We start from the raw sequence: 9,974 nt of genomic DNA, 5'->3' as shown, positions 1-9,974 counted from the left end.
GTAAAGTGTTGCTTCCACTGGTTTTATGTCCAAATCCTTATGCCTTCAATTCTTCTTGAGTTCAGTAATTGGAGTTCAGAACTTGCAGTGTGCTTCATTCTGAACACAATTATTCCATCACCCTCAGCGAGGGTAGTGGTTCTGTGCGGGTTGTAGAATTAGGAATGAGATTCACTCCAAAATAAAACTTAAGATGATGTTTTCAGTTTGGACTTGTGTTGCTTATATGTTACATATTTAAGTTCTAGGTGGTGTGGCGATTTTTTTTTCTTCCTTTCCAAATTTTGCACTTAGGCTTTTTAATAATTAGCAAAAGTTTTTTTTTATTTTTTATTATTTAGTTATTTATTTTTAAAATAAAAAATATATAAATAAATAAATAAAGTGGGGGAATTGATTTCTCATTTTATCCTCAATTTAAATGTCCATTGAAATCCCAATTTGTTTAGGATCATCCAAAATAACCTTTGATTGGATCATAAAAATTACAAAAATTGTGCCTATTGCAATGATCGAATGTAATTGATTATCATATGCCCTATTCATTAATTGATTTGCCATGATTGATGTATGTAGGTGATGTGCATGTTTAAATATTAAATAGAACCATATGAATATGTTTCTGATCAATGTATGCCTTTACCTGTGTGGTATAAGACATTTGCTTGTATGGTTTAATTAGGCCCATTTGTTTGAAAAAGATCCCGGGCACAACCCACCCTGTTTTGCACACACCACATGCACGTTTACTATTTTGCACGTTTACATATCCCATATAGCCAATGTGACACTAGTACGTGGCCCAGTCTCTTTAGAGATGCGACGTCATTCATGAAAACCACAACTCCAGTCACGTACCTTAGGGTATATCAAACTGCGACATCAATACCGTCTGATCAGGTGACTCTGAAAGGTATATTGATGCACCCAGGCTGGAGCGACCTAAGCCTTTTACCTATTGTGAGCTACACAGTCACATATCCCGATTACCAACGTAATACTAGTACGTGGTCGGTCCCCTCGTGGGATGCCAAACCATTTATGAAAGCTACAACTCTTGACTCATACCCGTAGGTATGTAAAAGATAATCCAAATACATCAATTGCACTTCTTGGTCAAAATCGGTGCCTAAGCGAGATCTTGCCCCACTGTACCTTACTGTACGAGGGGGATAGACTACGTCTATTCTAGAAGAGAAGTATTTAAGTGGGCCCTTGCTCAGCATCGTGCGCCACCTGTCAACTGGAGATCAAACTGACTATTTTTGGCTTCAGATAAGCGAGTTGAGGTTTTGGATTATCACTTATACGGTATATCAAACCAAGTCACCACGTATCGAGAGGTATGTATGTGTATTTGGGAAAGGGTGACCAGATAAAATGCATTGCACGTAGTAAACGTAGAGTCTAGAAACCTTCCCTATAGGTCACGACTTAAACTTATCGTGGGTGTTCCCGGATTGTTTATTGAATGGAACCTTATGAGAATTTGTGATTGATGTGAATGACGTGGATGATGAGATCAAAATGTATGATTGTCCTCAAGGATTAAAGTTTTTCTTTTAACTGATTAAAATGGGTGCACCGACCCAATAAAGAATCCATTCTTTTATAATAATGACCCAATCCAACCCGATCCAACAATCATGATGGACCGGGCCATTTAAATCAAAATAGAAATCAAATTTTGAAAGAAGAAAAATGATTTACGAAGGGAAAGTTTTTTCCATTGTTTTCCAAAAGAAGTGTTCTTTAAAAAAATGTGTTTTCTAGAAAAAGTGTTGTTCTCTAGAAAAAAAAATGTTTTTCAAGAAAAAATGTTTTCCAGAAAATATTTTCCATAAAAACAAGATTTTTCGAAAGGAAAATATTTTCTAAAAGAAAATAAAAGGAAATTTGATATTTTACATGGACCTTGGAAGAGTACTAAAATACCCTTTTGTGTCAAACCAAGATGCTAGTCGCAGGCGATAACCCAATCAATCAGTTAGTCAAAACAACCGTCATAGGGATGCACCCTGTAGAGAAGATCAATTTTGGGAGATTCATGTTGAGGAATGCTCTCTACTTGTACGAGTTTGAGATAGACTGGAACCTCTTACGTGCTATGGCTAAGCGATGGAACCCCTATCTTCATATATTCCATATAAGGCATATGCACTTGTGACTGTGTGACTCACAATCGGGACATGTGACTGTGTGGCTCAGAATAGGTAAAATGTTCAGGTCGCTCCAACCTGGGTGCATCAATATACCTTTCAGAGTCACCTGATCAGACAGTATTGATGTCCCAGTTTGATATACCCTAAAGTACGTGACTGGAGTTGTGATTTTCATGAATGACGTCGCATCTCCGAAGAGACCGGGTTACACACTAGTGCCACGTTGGCTATATGGGACGTGTAAACGTGCAAAACAGTAAACGTGCATGTGGTGTGTGCAAAACAGAGTGGGCTGTGCCCGGGGCCTTTTTCAAACAAATGAGCCCATGGGCCTAATTAAGCATACATTGATCAGAAACATATTCATATGGTTCTATTTAAGATTTAAATATGCACATCACCTGCATACATCAATCATGGCAAATCAATCAATGAATATGACATATGATAATCAATTAAATCCGATCATTGCAATAGGCACAATTTTTGTAATTTTTATGATCCAATCAAAGGTTGTTTTGGATGATCCTAAACAAATTGGGATTTCAATGGACATTTAAATTGAGGATAAAATGAGAAATCAATTCCCCCACCTTTTTTATTTATTTATTTATTTATTTTTTTATATATTTTTTATTTTAAAAATAAATAACTAAATAATAAAAAATAAAAAAAAATTTGCTAATTATTAAAAAGCCTAAGTGCAAAATTTGGAAAGGAAGAAAAAAAATTGCCACACTACCTAGAACTTAAATATGTAACATATAAGCAACACAAGTCCAAACCGAAAACAGCATCTTAAGTTTTATTTTGGAGTGAATCTCAATCCTAATTCTACAACCCTCACAGAACCACCACGCTCGCTGAGGGTGATGGAATAATTATGTTTAGAATGAAGCACACTGCAAGTTCTGGACTCCAGTTACTGAGCTCAAGAAGAATTGAAGGCATAATGATTTGGATATAAAACCAGTGGAAGGAACACTTTACTTAGTCGGCTCTGGATTGACCAGCTCGGGATGACAGGATGATACCCACGATAAGGCCATACAAGGCCAGCGCTTCAGCAAAGATGAGGATGAGAATCATACCAACGAAGAGCTTTGGCTGCTGAGCATTCGCTCTAAAATCGGCATCACCAACGATGCCAATTGCCATTCCAGCAGAAAGCCCAGCGAGACCACATGAGAGACCAAATGAAAGGTGAGCAAAACCATCAAAAAGGTAGTAAGATTTGGCTTTAAGATTAATTCCAATACTGATGACAACAGCGATAATCAATCCATAAATACCCAAAACTCCAGCCATAACGACTGAAACGATCGATTTCATCACCAACTCTGGCCTCATCACACCTATTGAGGCCACACCAATACCGCTCTTCGATGTTCCATAAGCAGCTCCCATACATGAGAAAACTAGGGCAGCTGCGGTGCCAAGGAAACCGAAGAATGGAGCTGTTTCATCACCGCTGAATGCCGTAGACATTTTTCAAGTGTAAATTTACAGGGACTTCGATAGGATCTGAGATTTCTTGCTTTGCAGAGAGATTTGGAGACATCAATCGGATCTCTCTCTCTCTCTCTTTCTGATTTTTCTACTCTGAGATGAATCAAATCAATCGATGGAAACGGTTTGTTCTCCATCTAATCGGTTCCTTAATCGGGAAACCCATAAATCAAATCTTTATAATGAAGTTTGGCAAGGATTAGTCGATGGAGGAAACCCAAAGAGAAGGAAAAAAAAATAAAGAGATGAAGAGAAATCTCTCAACTCTCTATTGAGATCGATGGAAATGAGTATAAAACAAATGAAGAAGACGATGTGCAATTTTTAAAGAAGCCGTTTTGTTTTTGGCACACCAAACACAACATCATGTATTGGTGGTGTAAACAAAAAAAACAACAACTTATTTGTGGCACACCAAGCGCACCTCCACCAACCCTGAACATGGTTTCCCATACCCCATTATTATTCGATCCCGTCTCTCTTATCCATCCAATCCAAGTCAAACCACCTAGTTACCCCCTTGTCGGGATATCTTTCACTGATGAGGTTTTCACTACGACCTATGAACCATTTGATTTAACCTCGGATGATACATATTGTTTATCCCCGCCTCACTAAAGTAGTCCTGTATTTACTAGTTACCTGTTGGCTCAAATGAACCTAAAAGTCCTGTACCTTTGACAGATAAGGATCCATACTTGTTGACTGAAGAAGATGAGCATTTCTCCCTCTCCTGTGATGAAGTTAGACATATGACTCGAGGAGGAAGATTTTTTAAGCCACAAGAACTTTGTGTTGATAATCCTGCAGCCCTGGCAAGAAAAGAATGAGAAGATCCCATCAAAGAAAGCATCGAAGAAGATAACTCTGTGATCAAGCAGTTGAAGAAATCAGGGGCCAATATCTCAGTATGGGGTTTGCTCATGGCTTCCACTGCTCATAAGAAGGCTGTTCTCAAAGTACTAAACACAGCCCAAGTCTCCCTTGATATTTCTCCAGATCAGCTGGCCAGTATAGTAAGGGGAACTTATGTGGAGAATATCATATCCTTCTCTAACTCAGATCTCCCAAAAGAAGGGGCAAGTCACACTAACCTATTGTACATCACAGTTGACTGTAACGGGATGAGGGTACCTCTGGTTTTGATTGATAATAGGAGTGCACTGAATGTTTGCCCTCTGAAGACAGCTACTTGTCTCAGGTTTAAGGCTGAAGATCTCAAGCCCACTAATCAAGGAATCAAGGCTTATGATAACACCAAGAGGGATGTACTGGGAATTTTGCACCTTCGATTGTCCACAAGCATAACAGAATTTCCTGTAGAATTTCAAGTTATTGATATCCAGTCTTCTTTCAATTTACTGTTAGGGAGACCATGGTTACACCAGATCAAAGCCATCATTTCCACGCTACACCAGAAGGTCAAGTTTATCAAGGATGGGCTAGTGATTACTCTTCATGGAGATGTTGAAATTGTAGGAATCGTAAATAGTGTTGAGGCTAAGAATGAGCCACTAATTGAGATTCAGCCAGAACAATAGGGGATGAACTTATCAGGTTCGAATTCGAGAAGATCTGCTCAGTTCAATGGGATCACTCGGTGAAAGAATATTTTCCTATTGAGAACACCTCTAACTGTTATATGGCCAATATGTTCAAAAAAATGAGATTTTTCCCGGGTATGGGCCTAGGTCGCAAGCAACAAGGTATCAAAGAGGCACCAAAGATTAAAAAAGTCGTTGGCACATTCGGACTAGGATATAAGCCTACTAAGGAAGATTGGGCCCAATACTAGAAGACAAAGCGGGATAAGGGAATTGCAAAAATGCAAAGGCGCACCACGGATCTCATTAAAATGAAGTCTTATCGAAAGACCCTCAATGGCTACTTTTTCAAAGAAGAAGAAGACTTATGGTACTGTGGATTCCCAGAGTCATTCATTGATCACATCACAGGTACTCGTCTGCCGGGGTTTGAAATCTTCTTTGGCATGGAGTGGCCTGAAAAGGAAGCAAGCACAGAAGTTAAAGAGAAGAAAGTTGAAGACAGGCAGTTCGATCTGGACTCCCTTAACATTGATCAGCTATTCATTGAAGATCATAGTGTCCTAGTGTTGTCAGTTGAGAAGGGGATCCCAAATCCTCAGTCTGTAATCAAACCCGCTGTTGGGTGTCTCTCTAACTATCATTTAATTAGTCATGTGTTGCACGTCAAGGCTAGGTCTGTCAATCCCATTAGTCATGTTCAGTCTGACATGCCAGTTGAGTCCTTTATTTCTGTTGAGTCGAATAAGTTAGTTGTTTCTGCTGAGTCTATTATTTCAAGTGAGTCTATTTTTCCTACTAAGTCAAGTGAGTCTGTCAAATCTGCAATGGGTCCTATTACCCCATCTCTTTTTAATGAAATGAAAAAAAAATTTGATTACCCCGAGCACAATAATAATTTAACTAATAATCTGGCTTCGGAAGGAGAGTCTTCCGACGAAGAACCTCCCCCTGAAATAATCAAGTTACTTGAACAAGAAGAGGAACGTCGAGCTCAACCTCTAATAGAAGAAGTAAAGGTTATCAACCTCGGAACAAAAGAAAGATCTCAAGAAATTCGGATATGGATCACTTTATCTCCCGATGAACGCAAAGGGATAGTAGACTTGCTCAGAAAGTTCAAAGACGTGTTCGAGTAGTCTTGCGAGGATATGCCGGGAGTAAGCACAGACATTGTTCAACATCAGATTCTGTTATATCCTGAGGCTCGACCAATCAAACAGAAATTTCGACGTATGAAGTCGGAATGGACTCTGTAAATTAAAGAAGAAGTTACGAAGCAGATTAACGCAAGATTTTTGAAAGTAGTAGAATACCCTGAGTGGATTGCTAATGTCATCCTAGTGCTAAAAAAGGATGGAAAAGTCAGAATGTGTGTGGATTTCAGAAACCTAAACAAAGTAAGCCTAAAAGATAGTTTTCCTTTATCACACATAGATGTTTTAATGGACAGTACAGTAGTGCACGCTTTGTTGTCTTTCATGGATGGTTTTTCGGGGTACAATCAGATAAAAATGGATCCTCGAGATATGCAAAAAACATCGTTCATCACACAATGGGGGACCTTTTGCTACAAGGTTATGCCTTTTGGTTTGAAGAATGTCGGAGCCACCTATCAAAGAACAGCCACGACTTTACTACATGACATGATACACTAGGAAGTCAAAGTCTATGTTGATGATATGATAGTCAAATCCAAAGAACAACAGGGGCATGTTGCTGCGCTAGAAAAATTTTTCACAAGGATTCAAAAGTACTCATGCAAGCAAGACAAACAACTATGATGACCAGGTTCATGGTTATCGAAGTAAGTTTCCCATACAATGCTATCCTGGACAGGTGGTAGACACATTAGATAAGGGCCATTCCCTCAAAATACTACCAAGTCCTGAGCTTACCAACGTCGCAAGGGATGTGCCATATACGAAGGGATCAGGTAGCAACCCAGATGTGTATGCTAGACAAGGAGGAGCTCTCTAAAGATAATGTACAACAATAATAGTTACAATGGGGGAAAACTTAGCTTGGAGAACCCCCATGCCTAGAAAATATCCAAATGGTGGATATAGGAGAAGGTAGGCAGATCGGCGTAAGAACAGAGTTGGTGTCTGAAGAGCTGAAAGAGTTAATAGATTACTTGAGGAGGAACCGATATGGTTTTTCCTGGTCCATAAAAGAGATGTCGAGGATTAGCCCAGAAGTGACCTGCCACCACTTGAATGTGGAATCAACTATAAAACTAGTAAAACATAAACCAAAGATATTAGCACCACGATTCAAAGAAGCGATAAACAAAGTGGTGAGCAAGCTAATTAGAATAGGATTTATCAGGAAAGTGCAGTTTCTTGATTGGATAGCAAATATTGTAGTAGTGCCAAAGAAGAATAGGAAAGTTAGAGTTTGTATTGACCTTACAAATCTAAATAAGGCCTGCCCTAAGGATAGTTTTCCTATGCTGAGGATAGACAAGTTGGTAGATGTAACTTCTGGTCACGAAAGACTGTCCTTCATGGATGGCTCGGGCTACAATCAGATACAATTAAACCCTGCAGATCAGGAGAAGACAATCTTCATCACTGAGCAAGGACTTTACTACTACAAAGTTATGCCCTTCAGGTTGAAAAACACATGAGCAACTTATCAGAGGCTGGTAACAAATCTCTTCAGAGATTTGTTAGCGAGGACTACAAAAGTCTATATTGATGATCTATTAGTGAAGAGTAAGAAGAAGGAAGATCATGTTGTTGATCTAGAAGAGGTCTTTTCACGAGTAAGGAAAGTTGGGATGAAGCTCAACTTGAATAAATGCACTTTTACGTTAACTTCAGGGAAGTTTTTGGGCTACCTAGTAACAAAAAGAGGTATAGAAATCAACCCAGACTATATCAGAGCACTACTAGAGATGCCCTCCCTAAAAATGCATAAACAAGTCCAAAAGTTAGCAGGAAGGGTAGCAGCCCTAAACAGATTCATTTCTAGGTCTTCAGATAAATATAGGCTACTATACCAGCTATTGCGAAAGAACACCAAGTTTGAGTGGATAGAGGAGTGAGAGCGAGCCTTTACAGAGTTGAAAAAATATCTGGACAGACTGCCTATACTCTCCAAATCAAAAGTAGGAGAGGAACTAGGATTGTACCTAGCTATTTTAGAATGCACACTTAGTTCAGTCTTGGTTAGAGTTGGGATAGCGGTAGAGCAGCCTATCTACTTCTTGAATAAGACCTTTACCGATGCAGAAATGCGTTATTCTAGAATTAAGAAGATGGGATTAGCATTGGTTTACTCGGATTTGCGTTTGAGACCATACTTCCAAGTACACCGAGTACAGGTTATCACAAAGTACCCCTTGAAGTCTGTCTTAGGAAAGACAGAGGAATCGGGTAGAATGGAAAAGTGGGTTGTACACTTAGCAAAATTTGGACTTGAATATAAGCCCAGAATTTCACTAAAAGGTCAAGCAATGACAGATTTCTTGGCAGACTTTCTAGTGGAGGAATAAGCAGATCTGTTGGTAAAAGAGCTGAAACAGGTTGAGTAAGGGCAAGAGTAAACAACCATGCAGGCTGGAAAGTCTACGTGGATGGATCTTCAAACCTAGAAGGATCGAAAATAAGAGTGGTGCTAATCACTTATAATGGTTTCAGGATAGAAAAGAAAGTTAGACTGGGATTCAGAGCATCAAACAATGAAGTAGAATATGAGGCAATGTTAGTCAGCCTCAATTCATTTGCAAGGTTGGAGGTAACTGAGGCTACAGTCTATAGTGACTCACAGCTAGTAGTAAACCACGTCAACGTGATGTTTAAAGAACGAGATCCTAAGATGCAGCTCTCTATCTGGAGAAAATCAGGTCTGTCATACTTCAAACTGGAGAAGTCATAATAGAGCGCATACCAAGGACAGACAACAGACATGCAGATGCCCTAGCCTTCTTACCCAGGCATCATAAAAATCCCCCATCAAAACCCTTTTTGAACAAGATGCCATTTTATAAAGTGAAACATCTGATATCCAAAATTGATCCATCTCTGAGTTCTTCCTGTTTGTTGGTGAGGGCATGAATGTAACTGTCGCGCCAATAATCCTCCTCTTGTATATAGTAGATTTCTTGAGCTTGGACTCGAGGGTATTATTTCTCAATAGTTTGACATTCTTGTGCCATGACCAACGAAAAGTGTCATCGTCGTTGGATTCGGTGGTGTAATGGTATTTCAACTTCATTTTCGAGGAACATGTCGTAACTTTCATCGATAATACTTACGGCTTCCTCTTTGCTGACACACCATGCTAAGATTCCATCTGGAGCTTCATAGTAAAGTTTGCCCTCGATAGTAATGAATGGCTAACATTCCTTTAATGAGAGTATTCTTTGATCATGTGGCACTATCAATTCTTCGAAAATGACTTTATGTTAGTTATCTGTTTCCAGAATCTTGACATTATGGTGACCATTGTCATCTAATAGCCGCATACTTGGGACAATTCATCATATTACTAGTATCTTTTTTTCCTCCCTATCAAATGCCAATTTCGAAGCCAAAGTAGCTAAAGCATTTGCATGTCAATTTGAAGTTTACTCCATATATAAGATAGCACAATCGACGAAGAAGCATAGCTAGTGTTGAGCTTTGACACAATACGGTAGGGCTTAAAATGGTACGGATTTTATCCAAAATTTAAGTGATTCGAATCAAAATTTAGCCGGTTTGATTTTATAAGTAAATCCGAATTAAAATATGGTTCGGATATGGGTAGG

The 9,974-nt window shown here is 39.0% G+C and overlaps 1 pseudogene; it reads right to left on the bottom strand.

Annotated features, from left to right (window-relative positions):
* Positions 1 to 3,140: 3,140 nt before the first annotated feature.
* Positions 3,141 to 3,711, bottom strand: LOC147404628 (V-type proton ATPase 16 kDa proteolipid subunit pseudogene; annotated as a pseudogene).
* Between the last annotated feature and the right edge of the window lie 6,263 nt (positions 3,712 to 9,974).

Source organism: Akebia trifoliata, chromosome 4 (assembly GCF_017979445.1).
Source record: "Akebia trifoliata isolate Shusen 1 chromosome 4, ASM1797944v1, whole genome shotgun sequence".
Taxonomy (NCBI): Eukaryota; Viridiplantae; Streptophyta; class Magnoliopsida; order Ranunculales; family Lardizabalaceae; genus Akebia; species Akebia trifoliata.
Note: the sequence above shows the minus strand (reverse complement) of the source record. Positions and strands in the feature narration are given on the sequence as shown.